This window comes from Dendrobates tinctorius, unplaced genomic scaffold (genome assembly GCF_039654945.1).
Source record: "Dendrobates tinctorius isolate UK_male_01 unplaced genomic scaffold, ASM3965494v1 ptg000138l, whole genome shotgun sequence".
In the NCBI taxonomy this organism is placed as follows: Eukaryota; Metazoa; Chordata; class Amphibia; order Anura; family Dendrobatidae; genus Dendrobates; species Dendrobates tinctorius.
Genome location: NW_027361806.1, coordinates 9,847,242 through 9,867,080, shown reverse-complemented (window position 1 = coordinate 9,867,080; position 19,839 = coordinate 9,847,242). Strand labels below are relative to the sequence as shown.

The 19,839-nt window shown below is 44.6% G+C and overlaps 1 long non-coding RNA gene across 2 annotated transcripts in view; it reads right to left on the bottom strand.

The window, feature by feature from the left end:
* LOC141048702 (uncharacterized) overlaps positions 1–19,839 on the bottom strand; it is an 83,230-nt gene that overhangs the window by 10,689 nt on the left and 52,702 nt on the right. For both annotated transcript variants that reach the window (XR_012220115.1, XR_012220116.1), the window contains exons 2-3: positions 16,234–16,286; positions 15,240–15,478 (exon numbers count right to left, since the gene is read on the bottom strand). This is a non-coding gene — a long non-coding RNA (uncharacterized lncRNA). The remainder of the gene's footprint in view (positions 1–15,239; positions 15,479–16,233; positions 16,287–19,839) is intronic.

The following is a 19,839-nucleotide window of genomic DNA, read 5'->3' as shown; positions in this document are numbered from 1 at the left end:
AGGAAAAATCACAAACAGGGAAACACCACTTAGCTTTACTCTGTTGCACTTGCTCCTGGCAACAGAGTCCACCACCAGCATGCAGCTCTCCTCCTGAGTCGCTGCCACCAAGCTCTGTCCGAGCTGCTCTCCAGCTCCATCCTCCACCAAGGATGGTTGAATTGAACACTATCACCAACACTGATTGCAACACCTGTGACTCTTTTATAGCAGAGTCAGCAATCACACCTGCATTCTAATCATGTGCACTTAACTAAGAAACCAGAGTGCAATGACGCTCACCACCACCGGGGGGAAACTTGAACAAAAGACACCACAGTGCAATAATCCTAATGGCCACCGGGGGCAAAAACCCACCTTAAGCACAGCTTAGAAAAAAAAAAAGGTTACCTGTGCTTTATATCTGTCACGATCCAGCATGGATCATGACAGTGGCCTCCTTTGCCTCTGGCGCGCATACGAGTAGGGAGGCAGCAGAGGGCATTATGAAATACATGGAACATCACTCATTTCAATTGCAGCAGGATGATGTTACCTCTGACAGTGACACAATCAGTTTGAGACAGTTCTGTACACAACAATGTGCCTGATTGCAAATGACCAAGATGGATAATTTTTGGATCTTTTTTTTATTAAAAAAACAAGTGAAATATCTATCTATCTATCTGTGACGGGGTATACGACAGAGCAAGAAGGGACAACAGGTCGAGGGACGATCCAACGAGATTTATTAAGGCAGGGAGCATACAACATCAAATATCCATAATGTCCTTGGAGTCCATGAGAAGTCCACAATAAGTCCACACAATGGAAACAAATCCGGGCACCTCACGATAGTCCTTGTGCCAGATACGATAACAATAATCCTTGCAATAGTCCACAGGATTCCACACAATCCCACGGACGTCACGAGCTGGCCTCAACTCAGTTCGTGACTCCTTCCCCATCCACACTCAAATCACAACTGATCTTAAAACAAGAATGTATTGTCAGGGCTCCTGGGATCAGCCCATCTGAAGGGGGGTAGGGGTCACACCTACTATTCAATGGTTTGGTCCATCAGAAGATTCTAGAAATGTAAGGGCTCCACTTAGTCTACAGGATGTGTATTGTAGGTTATCTTCTGCTTAGGAAAACAATAGCCACAGTTCCACTAGCTGTTGACACAAGCCTAAATTAGATTATGGTCCAGGTACATCACAAGACATTGCAAAATATTGGGGGAAGGAGACATGGTTAATTTACAGCAAATACAACCAGAGAAAAGTTAAATGACATATTATACAAAATACAGGACAGGGCAAAACTACAAATCATGACAATCCCTTCCCCTCCCAATATGTGTACGCACTAGGGACCTCTACAGGTCTCTTGTTAAGTACATAAAGGCATGGCTGACCAGACTCAGGGCTCCTCCTGCCTGGACAGTCCATCTGCATTTTGGTGTTGGCTGCCTCTTCTATACTGTATGGTAAAGTTATAGGGCTGCAGAGCCAGGCTCCATCGTAGTAAGCGTCCATTGTCCCCAGAGACTCGGTTCAGCCAGGTGAGGGGATTGTGATAAGTAATGACAGTGAATTCTCGTCCATACAAATACGGCCTTAGTTTCCTAAGGGCCCACACTACAGCCAGACATTCTTTTTCAACAGTTGCATAGGCCACTTCTCGGTCCAGCAGTTTCCTGCTAAGGTAGGCGATGGGGTGTTTGTCCCCAGCTGCATTCACCTGGCTGAGGACAGCTCCCAGTCCATAAGCAGAGGCGTCCGTCTGCACAATGAATCTCCTCTTGTAATCTGGAGCAGCCAGAACAGGGTCGCAGACCAGGGCGTCCTTCAGCCGGTTAAAAGCCTCATCACAGGCTGGAGTCCAGATCACCAGCCGGGGCATCGTTTTCTTTGTCAGGTCGGTAAGAGGCTTGGCCACAGTGCTGAAGTGAGAAACAAATTTTCGGTAATAACTGGCAGTGCCCAAAAAAGCTATAACTTGTTTCTTAGTTTGGGGTACAGGCCAGTCTCTAATAGCCTGGATTTTGGCAGGTTCAGGACGGAGCTTCCCTCCTCCTACTCTATGCCCTAAGTACTGGACTTCACCCATCCCCAATTAGCATTTATCGGGTCGAATGGTTAGGCCGGCTGCAAGAATCAGGTAAAGAATAATGGCTACTTGATTCAGATGTTCCTCCCACGTCTGGCTGAAGATGGCGATATCATCCAAGTAGGCACAAGCAAAGTCACCACATCCCCGGAGGATCTGGTCCACCATTCTCTGGAAGGTTGCCGGGGCATTCTTCATTCCAAAAGGCATGCTTAGAAATTCATACAGACCAAAGGGGGTTATAAAAGCGGACCGTTCTCTCCCTTCCTCCGTGAGAGGGATTTGCCAGAATCCCTTGCTGAGATCCAAGGTAGTGACATATCGGGACCCAGCTAGTCGGTCTAGAAGTTCGTCAATACGGGGCATTGGGTAAGGATCGCTGACGGTATGGTCGTTTAGTCATCGATAGTCCACACAAAATCGAGTACTCCCATCCTTCTTGGGTACTAACACCACAGGAGAGGCCCAAGGGCTATGGGAGGCCTGGATTACCCCAAGCTGTAACATCTCCTCCAGTTCGTGCTGCATGGTGTTTCGAACAGATTCAGGTACCCGGTAAGGAGCCTGTTGTATGGGACGGATACCCTGAGTGTCCACATGATGTTGGGTGACGGTGGTTCGACCTGGTTGGGATGAGAAAGCAGCCCGTCTCTGTTGAAGCACTCCCAGCATCTGGTTTTTCTGCAAGGAATCCAGGTGATCTCCCAGAGGAACCTGTTCCACAGTGGATGGGGCTCTCGCTGCTTCCACGAGATCAGGTAGGGAGTCCTCATTCTCTTGACCGTCTTCTGAAGCTAGCCGACAGTTTGCTATCATTGGAAGGTTCCGGTCATGGTACTCCTTAATCATATTCACATGGACAGTCTTTTGTCTTAGCCCCTGATCATCTGAAGCAAGAAGATAATTGGTATCATTTAGTTTTCTGAGAACCCGGAAGGGACCCTCCCATGTTGTCTGCAGTTTATTCTGCCGATGGGGAACAATCATTAAGACATGTTGTCCTTCTACAAACTCCCGATAGCGTGCTTTACGGTCATACCATGCCTTCTGTCTGGTTTGAGCCATACGCACATGACTCTGGGCTAAACTAGCGAGTTGAGCCAGGGTTTCTCGCAGCTTTAGGACATAAGGGACAACAGGGGCTCCTGTATCTTCAACTTGTCCCTCCTAATATTCTTTTAGCAGGGTAAAGGGTCCTTGGACCTTTCTTCCATAGAGTTGTTCAAAGGGGGAAAACCCGGTGGACTCCTGGGGAACTTCCCGATAGGCAAACAAGAGATGGGGTAGGTACTTCTCCCAGTTTGAATCTCTGTCAGTGAAGGCCCTCAGCATATTCTTCAGAGTGCCATTGAATCGTTCACAAAGTCCATTTGTTTGGGGATGATACGGGGTCATTCGGATCGCTCGTACTCCACAGGTGCGCCACAGACACTGGACCAGCTCCGACATGAACTGGGAGCCTTCGTCTGACAAGATCTCACTGGGGAATCCTACTCTGGTGAAAATGGTAACCAGAGCCTCGGCCACCTTGGCTGCAGAAATACTTGACAAGGCCACAGCTTCTGGATATCGGGTGGCATAGTCCACAACAGTGAGAATGTACTGCTTTCCAGATTTACTTGGTTTAGCCAGAGGTCCAATGATATCAACAGCTACTCTTTGAAAGGGTTCTTCTATTATAGGGAGCAGTTGCAGGGGTGCCTTTGGGTGATCTCCGGGTCGCCCTCTACGCTGACATATGTCGCAAGTTCGGCAGAAATGCGCTACGGCTTGGGAAATCCCAGGCCAATAGAAAGATTGAGTCAATCGTCTCTCAGTGCGGGTTTTGCCTTGTTGGCCAGCAGTAGGAATGTCATGAGCAAGGTGTAATAGGGGAATTCTGTATTTCTGAGGAACAATCAGCTATTTGCTATAAGTCCAGGGCTTATCTAGGGAGTCAGCATTGGTAACCCGATACAGAAGTCTGTTATGAAAGAGTCACCGTAGGAGGCAGACACAAAAATAGAAGCTACGTCCAGAAAACCTGAGAAGTTGGCAACTATCAGATTGCAGACCCCTGAACCTATCAACACAACTAGCAGTAGCAGTGGGGGGTTCCTACGGTGCCCTAGACCCCTCGATCACAGCCGGAGAGCTAAATAGCCTAAAGACAGAAAAGGAAATCTAAACTGCCCCAGAGCAGACCCCAAAGTAAAAGGCAGCCCCCAACATATAATGACGGTGAAGCAAGATGAAAAAACACTCACACAGACAGAAAGATAGGCTGAGCAAACGATGGGGCCCAAACTAACTAAACAGGACAGGAAAGGAAGGTTGCTGTCTGCAATCTGCCAAAACCCTATCAAAGACATAAGCCAACAGGCTGATATGGAAAAAGACCCTGAAGCAGCTAGGCTTCAAAAGCTATATCAGCACTCAGGTACTTTCTGAAGACAGAGCTAAAGGAATTCAGCTCACCCCAGCAGGGAATGGCAGAAATCCAGAAAAACAAAGCAAAACAAAGTCAAAGCACAAATGCAAAAGGCAGAGCCGAAAACTTAGCTTTAGAAGAGCAGGAATTCAGACTGGTCTCCAAGGATCCCACAGAGAAATCACCCGCAGGGCAGAAGGGTGTCGGCGGCCTTATATCCAGTCAGTCACTCCACTCAGCCAGTCATCATCATTAGGCTCAGGTGCTTGATAATCAGGCTCACTACCTTTCTTTACCAGAAGAGGGAGTTCATCGGGCCTCAGTAGTGAAGGGGAAAATGAACTCACTACAGAAGTCCATTTTCTCTGATAATTCTTTCCCCGTTCTCCCCCAACTGCCCTATCTCAGCTCGAGCTCTAAAACTAGCTAGGGTGGGGTCAGTATCTACCTCTTGTCTAAACTGAACTTTATCCCAAGTAACACTCACATTGTCCCCACAAGAAGAATCTCTCACCGGCTGTGACAGCAGTTCTGGTGGCCTCATTTCCATGGATGGGTTGTACACGTCCACATTTGCTGCTCTCTTGGCTTGACTTCTGGTTACCGCACCGACAAAGTGGCAATGAAGATTTCCCACATCATTTCCTAGAAGAACGTCTGCAGGGACTGAATGCAGCTCTTCTCCTGTTGAGGGGGTCTGTAGATAATGAACAGGCAAAGGCGGTCTGTAGCTGTTCTGCCTCCAAACACCTGGACATTGGAATTGCAGATGCCCATGCTGCCCACATCTATAACATCTGCGCTCTGGGATTCTTCCTCCACGTCGTAGTCCCGAAGGTGGAGCAGGAGTAATGCGAGGCACAGTCACACGAAGGTCACCATGAGTTGATGGTCTAGTGGGATGGTGAATATTGGAGGCCGAAGGACCAGGGGCCGCCAGCGTTGGGGGGCTGGTAGTTTTTTTCTCACCGAGTAGTAGTTTTTTCCACTGAGGCTTGATGGTGAGAGCCTCATCAGCTAGAGCTGCAGCTTCCTCCACAGTGGCTGGTCTCCTTTTACGCACCCATTCCTGGATCTCAGCGGGGCACTTGAAGTAAAACTGCTCTTTTAGGATGACTTGGAGGAAGGTCTCCCAAGTTAAGGCTTCCTCTCCCTCCAGCCAGCGATGACATATTTGTTTGAGTCTGTGGGCATACATCTTGAAGGACACTTCCTCATTACAGGCTAAAGTACGGAACTGGGTCCTGTAAGTCTCTGGGGTCACAGCATAATGTTCTAGAATAGTCTGTTTAATCTCCACATACTCATAGTTCCACCGAGGGTCCATAGCTCTATAGGCTGCGGCAGCACCACCCTCTAAGAGCCCCACCAGATGTCAGACTCGCTCCCTTTCCGGGACTTCCATTAATCGACACTGATGCTCAAAGTCCTGGAAGAAGCCCTCAATGTCACTTGAATCCTCATTAAATGGCTTGAAGTCTTTGCGGGACACTCTGGGGAGTTCCCTCATGGTGGATGCTAGGGTTACAGTCTGTCTGGAGCTTCTAGCTGCTTCCACAGCGAGCTGCCTCTCCAGCAATGCCCTCTCTTGAGCTCTATGAATGGCCTCCCTCTTATCTTCTATGGTAGCATCTTCTCCCAGCAATGCCAACTCCTCCTCGTACCACACAACCCACTGACTTTTTGGGGTATTTACCTCCGGCTCCAGTCTTTCCTCCGTTTGCTGTGGGGATCCTTCCTCAGCGTCATCTTGCAGGCGAACTCCTTCCAAAGCCTCAATCAGCTGCTCCTTGGAGAGTCCCTTGTAGCTGACTCCCAGTTCACGGGCCTTTGTTTGTAGGTTCACCGCAGTCCTGTTCTTGTACTCTGCGGTGCTGGTTCCAGATGTTGATGGGCCGTTGTCCTCCATTCCTTCTGCTCTGATCCCAGTGCTGCCAACCAGTTTGTGACGGGGTATACGACAGAGCAAGAAGGGACAACAGGCCGAGGGACAATCCAACGAGATTTATTAAGGCAGGGAGCATACAACATCAAATATCCATAATGTCCTTGGAGTTCATGAGAAGTCCACAATAAGTCCACACAATGGAAACAAATCCGGGCACCTCACGATAGTCCTTGTGCCAGATACTGTAATAATAATCCTTGCAATAGTCCACAGGATTCCACACAATCCCACGGACGTCACGAGCTGGCCTCAACTCAGTTCGTGACTCCTTCCCCATCCGCACTCAAATCACAACTGATCTTAAAACAAGAATGTATTGCCAGGGCTCCTGGGATCAGCCCATCTGAAGGGGGGTAGGGGTCACACCTACTATTCAATGGTTTGGTCCATCAGAAGATTCTAGAAATGTAAGGGCTCCACTTAGTCTACAGGATGTGTATTGTAGGTTATCTTCTGCTTAGGAAAACAATAGCCAAAGTTCCACTAGCTGTTGACACAAGCCTAAATTAGATTATGGTCCAGGTACATCACAAGACATTGCAAAGTATTGGGGGAAGGAGACATGGTTAATTTACAGCAAATACAACCAGAGGAAAGTTACATGACATATTATACAAAATACAGGACAGGGCAAAACTACAAATCATGACACTATCTATCTATCTATCTATCTATCTATCTATCTATCTATCATCCACTGAGGCTATCAAAGTACTCTGGACAATATATTAGGATGTCACTGATATAAAAGTTATGTAACAATCATGAAGGACCATGGCGTATGTCCTGGATTAGGGTCCAGAGTCTTCTAGCTATAGATCTAGTGGTTCGCCGCACATTCTTGTGATGGCTGTGCAGGTGAAGTATATTCATTTTTTGCAGCCTTTGGTTCCCATGGATGTCAGGCTGGTTCTTGTCTTACAGGAGCTAAGTTGAGATGCTGTATGGATTTCCCAGTTATGTATGTAATTTCAGTCTGTCTCATTCCTGTGATTTGACCTGAGTTGGGTCTTATGTCGATCAGGGCTCATCATGTGTAATCGATAATTACTTCCTTTGTCAGGAAATAGCTCTGCAGCAACTTGAACCGCTTGTGAATATGCAACGTGCTGGTAGAAATCCATAAAAAAGAAGAGTTAAAAAAATTCACCTTTAAAAAGTTGTCAAATGCATCACATTAAGCTTGAACCATGTTGATTTCCTAATTGAAGCATTTAGCATCTAAACCTTTTCCATGACTGGGAAACTCATGATTCTCACTGGCGATCAATTAAAAGTGTCCACTCATTGAGATGTCTGACCATTTTTTAAGATGTTGGGGACACTTTGTGGGTCGAGGGATTTGGCGCAGGGTTGGATTCTAATAGGTCAATGAGAAATTCTCTGGATATTATGTTATGCTAAGCAGCAGCCCCAGAGAGCTCTTTAGAGTACTCACTATGTAGGGCTCTCAGAAAGGGTGTAACTATCGCGGTCGCAGAGGTCCGTGCGGGAATGGAACCCACCGACGCCGGCACCTATTTCACCTGGATGTGATTCCTAGGACGTACATTCAGCTGAAATGTATTGTGATACAGAGACTGTCAATCAGAGACCATCTTCTGACGTCGGCTTGCCCTCCATGGTTGGCACATGGCAGTGACATGACACTGCAGCGCATGCCGATAGGCTGCAGTCAGCTGACGGCTTCTGCGCCGACTATAGAAGAGGACACTACGCGTTGTGGAAGCGGAGGAAAATTGTTTGTTTGTTTGTTTTTTTAAATGTGCTGGAGAATAAAAAAGGACATTATTGCATAAAAGGTCCCAGGATGGGGGTGGCATTATACCTGGAAGAGGCTCACGATGCGGGACATTGTTATATGATGAGGCCCAGGATGGAGAGGGGCGTTATTACAGTAAGGGGTCAGGAGATGGACATTATTACTGGAAGGGGCCCAGAATGAAGGACATTATACCAGGAAGGGGACCAGAATGGGGGACAATGTTATAGGTTGGGAGGGAGCATTATTACAGAAAGGGGCCCAGGAAAAAAGGGGACAGGAGGTGAGCATTATTACTGGAAGGGGCCAGGATGAAGGACATTATTATTATTAGAGGGTGACATTATTACAGGAAGGAGGCCAGGATGGGGGATCTAGTTATTGGAAGTTGCCCAGGATGGGGGACATTATTACTGGAAGGTACCTAGACGGGGGTCATTATTACTGGAAGGGACGAGGATGGAGGACACAATTATTAGAGGGTGACATTATTGCAGGAGGGGGGCCATTATGGGGGACATAGTTATTAGAAGGTGCCAAGATGGGGGTCATTATTACTGGAAAGGACCAGGATGGAATACATTACTACAGGAAGGAATCAGGACAGGGGACATTATTACAAGAGGGGGCCAGAATAGGGGACAATGTTATAGGTTGGAAGGGAGCATTATTACAGAAAGGGGCCCAGGACAGGTGATATTAATTCAGGAAGGGGACAGAAAGTGGTCATTATTACAGGAAGGGGGCCAGGATGTGTGACATTGTTATTGGAAGGGACCCAGGATGGGGGATATTATTATAGGAAGGAATCATGACAGGGAACATTATTACATGGGAGTTGAATACACGTTTTTATGGTTTCTAGAACACTACAAGGGCGCGTACGTCTGACCACCATGCAGGTGGGGGGCCCGTGTGCAGGTTTTGCACTAGGGCCAATTGTCCTCTAGTTACGCCACTGGCTCCCAGGTCCTCATATTATCATCTTCTGTCCTCACCTTATGTGACCAAATTCAAGTTTAACAACACAAAAGTGTGCAAATCTTCCCAAAAATTCGAGTCCTGATCTTAAGTTACATTGTGTCTTCTATTACAGCCGCAACTAAATCTTTGTCGCTCTTCACTATGTTTAGAGTCATTGTCTGGTGGGGTCTTCCTTACACCACCTGAAGACTGGATAGCTGAACACCAGTGTGTTGCCCCCCATAATGGCACAAGTCAATAATATATATCACAATTTTTTGTGAATCTGTCATAAATGTTGCAAAAAAAGTTTCACAAACATGCCACACACTTGCTTTAGTTTTGATGGCACTTTTTGGGACATTTGTTTGGATTACATTTGATTTATTTATTTATTTATTTATTTATTTATTTTTGTTAATGTTTCTAGCATTTTCACTATTTTACTTCATCTAAGCAACATATAAAGTTTCTTCTCCATTGTGGACATAGATGTATCTTTAAGAACGAAATCATAGGAAATTGAATAATATTGAAAGTGAGACTATGAAGCTCCTGATCCTTGGGATTTGCTTAATGAAGGCAACACAACACATCTGGATAAGATCTTGAGGTTTCTCTGATAGTTATTGAATCTGATTTCGGAAACCATCTCTCCGCTGTGTGCCCGGCGAGTCTTTTCATCATTATATACAGCATAAATCCTAAACATTTTTTTTCTTTTTTCAGCAATTCTCTGTGATCAGCGTTATTCAAAGTGAAAAATTTTTTTGCTAGAAGGTCAATTTTCCTCTACAAACCTCCAAAGAAGATATGTGTACAGATCAATTTGGCATCATGATTAGCAGTAAATATAGACACGGTCCAATCTGTTTTGAATGTTTTTGAAACTTTTTGTAACTTTTCCAAACTTTTTTTTTTCTCATAAAGAAAGTCAGCTGCCAAGAATTAGAATTGTAGAGTATGGCGGATCCAGACAGGACTGGTATCAGAACCAGACTATCCTGGACTAGATGGATTAGGACCGGACATACAGTTGGGGCCAAAAGTATTGACACCCCTGCAATTCTGTCAGATAATACTCAGTTTCTTCCTGAAAATGATTGCAATCACAAATTCTTTGGTATTATTATCTTCATTTAATTTGTCTTAAATGCAAAAACACAAAAGAGAATGAAGCAAAAAGCAAAACATTGATCATTTCACACAAAACTCCAAAAATGGGCCAGACAAAAGTATTGGCACCCTCAGCCTAATACTTGGTTGCACAACCTTTAGCCAAAATAACTGCGACCAACTGCTTCCGGTAACCATCATTGAGTTTCTTACAATGCTCTGCTGGAATTTTAGACCATTCTTCTTTGGCAAACTGCTCCAGGTCCCTGATATTTGAAGGGTGCCTTCTCCAAACTTCCATTTTTAGATCTCTCCACAGGTGTTCTATGGGATTCAGGTCTGGACACATTGCTGGCCACCTTAGAAGTCTCCAGTGCTTTCTCGCAAACCATTTTCTAGTGCTTTTTGAAGTGTGTTTTGGGTCATTGTCCTGCTGGAAGACCCATGACCTCTGAGGGAGACCCAGCTTTCTCACACTGGGCCCTATATTATGCTGCAAAATTTGTTGGCAGTCTTCAGACTTCATAATGCCATGCACACGGTCAAGCAGTCCAGTGCCAGAGGCAGCAAAGCAACCCCAAAACATCAGGGAACCTCCACCATGTTTGACTGTAGGGATCGTGTTTTTTTCTTTAGGTTAGCCACAGTGCCATGGGCTTTAAACTTCTTGATGACACTGCGCACGGTAGACACAGGAACATTCAGGTCTTTGGAGATGGACTTGTAGCCTTGAGATTGCTCATACTTCCTCACAATTTGGTTTCTCAAGTCCTCAGACAGTTCTTTGGTCTTCTTTCTTTTCTCCATGCTCAATGTGGTACACACAAGGACACAGGACAGAGGTTGAGTCAACTTTAATCCATGTCAACTGGCTGCAAGTGTGATTTAGTTATTGCCAACACATGCCACAGGTAAGTTACAGGTGCTGTTAATTACACAAATTAGAGAAGCATCACATGATTTTTCGAACAGTGCCAATACTTTTGTCCACCCTCTTTTTTATGTTTGGTGTGGAATTATATACAATTTGGCTTTAGGACAATTCTTTTTGTGTTTTTTCATTTAAGACAAATTAAATGAAGATAATAATAACAAAGAATTTGTGTTTGCAATCATTTTCAGGAAGAAACTGAGTATTATCTGACAGAATTGCAGGGGTGTCAATACTTTTGGCCACAACTGTAGAATTTACTTGGACTGAACTTTACCTTCAGTCAAGTCTTCGTAACTCAACTCTCCTTGTAGCCCTGGTAAAAATCTTAATAATTGCCTTTTATTTATATTTTTTGAAAAAATCCAGGATATATTTTACATTTTTTACAAAAACTGTGGTAAAATAATAATAATAAAAAAAATCTACATTTTTATTTTGGTGAACAAAGAAGCGAAGAAATACTAAAAGAAGTAAAAAAAGAAAAGAAAGAAAAAAGGCATTAATAATTTATTAATGGAATTATTAATCATTATTATTACTTTAATCACTTAGGATAAAACAAATTTTTTTTGTCTGCCAATATGGAATAAATTTGAGTTTTTCTAGTTGTTTTCATCTGATTCATCAATTACTACTCTATTAAGTTTTTATGCAAATCTGCTTCAGTCTTCCTTTTTGGTGTTACTTAATGTCCGCTTGGAGTTTTTTTGCGCAAATTATTTCATGTAGCCGAATGTGCATCTTTTTGTGCTAAAAAATCAATAAAAAAAAGACTAAAAAGAGACCAATGAAGAGGATTTTTGACTTTGCATAAAATCCATTAGAGCGAACCTGTCATCAGAGTTTTGCTAAGTGAATTACAAACACTGTCAGGTTGGCGCCGAGGAAAAAAAACATTTGTCTGGAGAAATTTTTTTTTTTCCTTCAACGAAATGGTGCCGCCGGTGGCGCATGCACAATAGCATCTATCGGCAAGCACCATTTTGTTGGAGGAAATTTTTTTTTGCTGCAGCCACATTTTTTTTTCCTTGGAGCCAACCTGATAGTGTTTGTAGTTTACTTAGCAAAATCCTGATGACAGTTTTGCTTTAATGACATGCGCCGCATTGATGAATTTATTTTCCACACTTATACAGCGCCATTAATTCTGCAGCGTTTTACACACACACATCACTGTCCCCATTGGGGCTCACAATCTACTGTAGATAGTGCAAAAAAAACTCAACTAATGCCACAAGACAAAAAAAGAAAGATCAAAGTGACTTTAAAAAAATGCAAACGATGAATTGGACCCTTAGAGCCAGTGTCACCAAAGCTTTTATGCTAGTATTCTAGTGTAAAAAATTGTTGAAAAATTCCATAATTTTGGCACAACTTGGGGGTGCCCTAAATTATGTGACATTTGCTGTTTGCCCAGCTTGGCACAGAGCTGGGACGGCAGCGCAGTGACTGCCCATCGTCAAGTTCATGACGAGCGATGCCACAAATATTACTCCTTACTCCAGCATGGACTGGAGTTGATTTTGTGGCGAGGCGTACATGGAGATGTTGACCTCTGATCCAGCGCTCTTGATTCATAAATCAGGAGCATCTGACACCAGCACACCTCCTCATCAAGAGAAGGGGGTCATTAGTTATTAAAAGCAAAATTTTTTTTTTTTTTCGTTTTTTGTCATACCTTGTCAAAATGTTTAAAAAAAAAGTGAAAAATCATGAACACGATCAATAAACTAAACAACTTATTGGTTTATCATTAAAGTGTCAGATTTTGAGTTCATCAAAATGTAAAAAAAAGATGTATCTAGATGTTTCTAAAAACAATAAAAAATGGTTAAAAAAAAAAAGATGAGGACGAAGCTTTGTAGGGTCCACTGTGTAGGAACACACGGTTTCCTGGTCAGGTGTGGTTTATTATTGGTTTGGCTGCTCCAGAAAGTATAAATTCTGCTGCGGTATGTTTGGAATTCCTTCAAATGTTAACGTGGTGAATATACTGAAATTGTGAAGCGAAAATTCCTTTTATCTGAGAAGCTTTGGGGCCTCTCTTTGGTCTTGCACAGAAAAAAAAACTTGCTCTAAACTTTTGGAAGTCGGAGGAATTTATGTTTACATTTCTGGGCGGAAAATCCACACGACGTATGAAGGAATATGCTGATGCGGGACGCAATTATGTAGCGAGAGAAAACAGAATTAAATGGGAGTAGAACTGTGGAATGATGGAATCTGTTACTATGTAGCGAGTGATCGGGGAGGCGTCCGGCGAGGGGGCTTCTATTTCATGAATTTCCACCGATGATGTGACTGAAATAACCCTGTAACAGATACTAAAGATACGATAATTGCCACCTGACAAGTTAATGGGAACGTAAATAGATTAGTGTATTCCTCCAAAAGTGCGAGCGTATCGACATCCAGCTGGAAAGAGGTGGAAACCGCGAACGTGGCCGTGATGATGGTAACAGTTCCTAGCACAACACAGACGCCAAAGTTCATCTTCCATTGGGATGTAATGATAAAATATTCTTTGCTGTGAAGTTTAGTTTTGGTCCGGTTGTCCAGAGTTATGGCGCTCTTCTTCAGGTCAACAATGGGTTTCCAAAAAAATAACAAAGCTACTTTTTTCTATAAACAGTGCCACGCCTGTCTACTGGTTGTGCGTGGAATTGCACCTCGGCTCTATCTATTTCCATAATGCTGAGCTGCAATACCAGACACAACCTGGAGACATCCTGCTGTTCATGGAAAAAAAAGGAGTTGTGCTTTTCTAAAAACTAGACAATCCCTTTAAATTTAGTAAAGCGTTGCCAAATCAGACTTGCCTTGGTTTCCCAATCCGGGTGATAACTAAAGCTTTTTGGACCCTAACTTGCAGGACCCTAGCTTTGCAGACCTGTAAGCAACTGTACGTGGTCCTGCATAGGCTTCACTTCTACCATAGCACAGGACAGACAGATTTCCAGAAGCTTTCATGTTAGCCAAGCTTTGGCGCTTTGTTGAGTGCGATATCTCAGGGCGAGAATTTGCATGCTTCATTCACAGCTATAAATCCTCCGCATAATCAGATAGGTAAATAATAAAAAATATTGCTGCCTGCTGCCACCACTAGGGGGAGCTCATGAAATAGCAGCATACAAATATTATGTAGCAAGCACCTCAGCTCCCTCTAGTGGTGGCTGCAGGTGGTGAGATTGCTATCATTCATCTCTATATTTATACTCTGGAGTTCCGCTATAGAGAATAAAGCTTCCACCACTGTACACATACACATGTATTAAGAATTTAATCAGCACAAATTTAGAAATATTTTTTAAAAGGCGACATTCACTCTAAAGAAAAACTCCCAAAATAACGAAAAGGCTTGTATTGCAGCATTAATTAAAAATAGTGTTTTCACTACCTTATTCCTGAACAGAGATAATATTACATTTCCACACCTGTAACTCCTCCACTCCAGTGTTCTGGGGACAGCACTTCCTGTCTTAGGCCTGTTTCACACATCCGTTTTTTGGCATCTGTCTTTGTGTGAAAAAACGGATCCGTTTCACCGCAAACGGATGCAAACGGATCCGTTTTTTTTTTACGGATCCGCGGTAACCACTAATGGAAGTCTATGGGACCAAAAAACGGATCCTCCAAAAAAATGGCGGATCCATTTTTTAACGGAAAATGACGGATTTGGACAGATTTTAAAAAACGGAACTGTGATCCAGGCCTTACTGAAGGACCATGATGTGACCGCATGTGGCCATGCACCTTCTGTATCTGGACTGCACTTAGCTGAATATCACTCTAGACATTGATTTGGACGGTGATTTGTATCCACTACAGATGAGCAATTTGATTCTAAAAATTCAAAGTTACTATAAATGTTTCCAAAAATTCAGATTCAAACAGATCCAAATTTGGGGGGATTTGATCTGTATGAATTCAGCAAAAATTACAACCAACCAGATGACATTTTGCTGGATTCCGAGGGTCGGGAAAGGGTTAAAAAGTTAGCTCTGATACTCACCATTTTCCCATACTTGTCGTCGGCCACTCCTTTTCCTTCTTCTTCTTCTCCCTCTGGTCTTCTGGTTGGCACTGCTTCTCGCTAGGTCCCATGTGGTCACATTTGGTGCTACATGTTAATTACACGCTTTGCATCTCAAGTGACCTTGTAGAGTGCAACGCGCGTCGTTGATAAGTCTCACACCCAACGTGACTGCGTAGGGTCTCATCAATGGGGGGTCTGGTCAGGGGGCTTGACTCCTGCAAAACATGAGAGAGAAGAGTAAGGAAAGGAGCTGAGCGGGAGAATGAAAGAGGAGCAGCAGCAGCATATGGGGAGGGTGAAGGAGAGGTGAGTTAATCATTAATGATGAGGGAACGTGCTTGGATAAGGTGCTATCTGAGCATGCTGGATGCTAACAGAGTATCTTCAGCGTGCTCGAAAAGTATGTTCGAGTCCCCGAAGCTGCATGTCTCGGGCCTCTTTGACACATGCAGGGATTGTCTGTTAGGCAAACACCTTATCCGCGCACGTTCGCTTGTCACTATTAATTATGCTTTTGATCCATTCCCAACAGATTTGATTTGCATTGACTTGAAGGGTTTGTCCAGGCTTAGGGCTAAAGTCTGCAGTCCTCACAGCACGCATAGTGCACGCTCTACGGATCCTCCAGTGCTGGGAGCAGGCAGTCATCTAATCACAAGTATGTGATTTGCACACTTACGGCCACATCCCGACTAGACGTGTTCAGCCTCGTTCAATTCACTTGTATTGAGCAAGTCCGTGCATGTCTTGTCTGTATGTGACCGCATGCGCCAGCATCGGAGAATCCTGACGGTGCGCTCTGTGCGTGCTGTGAGGATGAACAAGTCTGCAGTCACATTAAGTAACTGTAGACTTGAACCCCAAGCCCGAACACCTCCTTTAATTTAATGCAAGTCAAATAAACATCCCCTAAAGTAAGTGAATGTTTGTAAAATGAATTTCGGGAGATTTGTTCAACTCTAGTATCTACCTGTTTCAAGGATGAACTGCCAGCACTCAGCATATGAAGATATCATGTTGACTCTGGAATTAAATTTGATACATTTATGTCACAATTATTATCATACATTACTAAGTTAAGGTTGAAAAATGTAATGTAGAATTTAACAAACAAACAGACAAACGTGTACTGTAACAATAATAACAAAAACAAATAGATAATAATAACAAGTGAAGAACCCGATATCGTCTCATTCAACCCTATACAGGAATCTGGGAAATGAACCCCCCACCTATGTGTATTACCATCATGTTCTATGTACTGGACCCCAGGAAAGCCACGAAGATTGCTTTGGAGTGAGAATTATTCCTGTGGCCACCAGAAACTTGTGGATTTTACCTTTCACCTGCGCAGTGATGTGGGATTACGAGTCATGTGCATAAAGCAACTTATGGGACCTTCTGTAATATTATCCCAAACCTCACAGTCTATAGGGGGTTGAAAGCCATTATTACTGTCAGGAAAGTCCGGGTGGATAATTGTAGGGGTCTTCGGAATTGCTGAGGTCATGAGGTTGCCTAAAAGATGAAGGATTGCGATAATCCAAAAAAATGACACCTAACTTTTGATAACTGCCTTCCTGTGTGAGCCTGTACAGGCTGAAACTTCACCCAGCTCTGACAAAACATGACATAAACTGCAACATGCCCGGAGCTGTCAGGTCTGCCCAGCGATAAGAGGAACATTCCCATTCAATGGCGGCCCCGTCATACCAAAAGCGTATAAAGCAAATAGATAAAAATCTGTATTTCTACAAATAAAAAGTCAACAACAGAAACAACGTTACAACATTTCTTACATAGATTAACTCCTTAAGGATTGAAACAATTTTGACCACTTTTTAACACTATGCCTCTTTGCTTTCCAATGTTTTGTTGTTGTTGTTGTATGTTTTTATGACTTTTCTGTACTTTATGTCTGTGCCAGGTGTGGCCTGACCTCTGCAGCCAATCACAGACCGCAGCGGTTCTGCAACGGTGACATCTCCACTTCTTGCGCTGAATACAGACGAGTGTGGGTAAGTTGAAGAACTCTTCTTTTTGGTCAGAAAATTTTTCTTCTATATAATTTTTTGTTTTATGAAAAATACAGGGAAAAATGTATCAGTTTTATTTTTTTTGTAATATATACAAAATCAGAATATTATAAATCAGGGATACTATATATGTGTACGGTATATTATTTTTCATTTTTTTACTAATATTTTATGTTATATTTATGATTTTTTTTTTATTTGTTACCTTTTTTTTATTTTACTTTCCTTTTCCTTCATTTTTTTGTCAAACATATTGTTATTAACATTTTTTAATACATTTACATAATATTCATAATATTCCTACTAAGGGCATAAGAGTAGGGTAAAGAAAGGGATGGGAGAACTGGTAGGGGAAGGAAAATGAACAGGGAACATCTTAATGTGTGGGGCACTGAGGGGTCATCGTACTCTGTGGTGCACTGAGGGGGACATTATACTGTGTGGGGAACGGAGTGGTCATTGTACTGTGTGGTGCACTGAGGGGTCATCGTACTGTGGGGTGCACTGAGTTGTCATATTACTGTGTGCGGCCATTATACTATGTGGGGCATGGATTGGTCATAGTACTGTGTAGGCCACTGCGGGACCACCTTACTCTGTGCGGCACTTAGTGGTCATAGTACTATGGGTGGCACTGAGGGGCCATTATACTGTATCAGGCACTGAGGGGTCAGTATAATGTTAGGGGGCATAAAAGAGTTGTCAAATAGTGTATGGAAAACCAAGCAGACATAATACTGTGTATAGGTAACTAAAGGGGTAACTAAGGAGGCACCATTACTGTGTGGTGGGCCTTAAGGGGAAATTATTACAGTGAAGGGCACCAAAGGGGCACAATTACTATATGCCACACGAGGACACTATTAAACTGTGTAGGGCTCTAAAGGCACGCTATAAAATCTATAACATTATATGTGTTTGGGCAGTAAGGAGGTACTACTACTGTGTGCTGCACAAAGGGCGACACTACTACTGTGTGTTGCACAAAGGCCGACACTACTACTGTGTGCTGCACAAAGGGCGACACTACTACTGTGTGCTGCACAAAGGTCAACACTACTACTGTGTGCTGCACAAAGGGCGACACTACTACTGTGTTCTGCACAAAGGGCGACACCACTACTGTGTGCTGCACAAAGGCCGACACTACTACTGTGTGCTGCACAAAGGCCGACACTACTACTGTGTGCTGCACAAAGGGCGACACTACTACTGTGTGCTGCACAAAGGGCAACACTACTACTGTGTGCTGCACAAAGGGCAACACTACTACTGTGTGCTGCACAAAGGCCGACACTACTACTGTGTGCTGCACAAAGGGCGACACTACTACTGAGTGCTGCACAAAGGCCGACACTACTACTGAGTGCTGCACAAAGGCCGACACTACTACTGTGTGCTGCACAAAGGGCGACACTACTACTGTGTGCTGCACAAAGGCCGACACTACTACTGTGTGCTGCACAAAGGCCGACACTACTACTGTGTGCTGCACAAAGGCCAACACTACTACTGTGTGCTGCACAAAGGGCGACACTACTACTGTGTGCTGCACAAAGGGTGACACTACTACTGTGTGCTGCACAAAGGGCGACACTACTACTGTGTGCTGCACAAAGGGAGACACTACTACTGTGTGCTGCACAAAGGGCGACACTACTACTGTGTGCTGCACAAAGGGCGACACTACTACTGTGTGCTGCACAAAGGGCAACACTACTACTTGTTAGCGTGGGTGGTCAGGAGCGGGAGCTCCGAGAGTGGACCCTCTGGACCGTGGCACCGAGGGACCCCGGGCGAGCTGCCAGGTGGAACCGACCCCTATACAGGGACCGTTAGGAGCAGGCCCAGGGGTTCGAGTACCATGGTAGCCGGTACCGAGAGGGGCGGCTCAGGATGGACCGGAGTAAGACTGAGACTGGAGTAGGACGGCAGGAGCACTGAAGACAGGACTGGAGTAGGACGGCAGGAACACAAGGCAGGACTGGAGTAGGACGGCAGGAACAGTGAAGGCAGGACTGGAGTAGGACGGCAGGAACACAAGGCAGGACTGGAGTAGGACGACAGGAACACGGGTAGCAGGACTGAGAAGCTGCTGTGAGGAGCAGCCGAGACAGGAACTGCAGGAGCAGAGTGTGCACGATGGAGCGAGGCCAGAGTGTCAGGAAACACAACGATCAGGCGCCTCCCTCAGGGGGAAGCGGCCTGATATGGCCCCGTCTGGTCAGCCATTGGTCCAAATGTGTTTCCGGGTCAGGGCACAGCCAGAGCATAAGAAGCAGGAAGGAGGCACGGCCGCGGCCTATGGCGCATGCGCATAGCATGCAGGGAAGGCATCGGTCGCGGGTCTGTCTCAGGTGACCGCCGCGGCCGTCGGGTGGAGAGAGGCTGCGGCGTGGGAGCGGAGGGCGACTGTGGCGTGGAAGCGGAGGCCGGGTGAGTATGGCGTAGTGGTGTAACAGTACCCCCTCCCCTAAGCCGCCCCCCCCGGAGATTAACAAGAAACCTCTTGAGGATACGGGGAGCATTAATATTCTCCC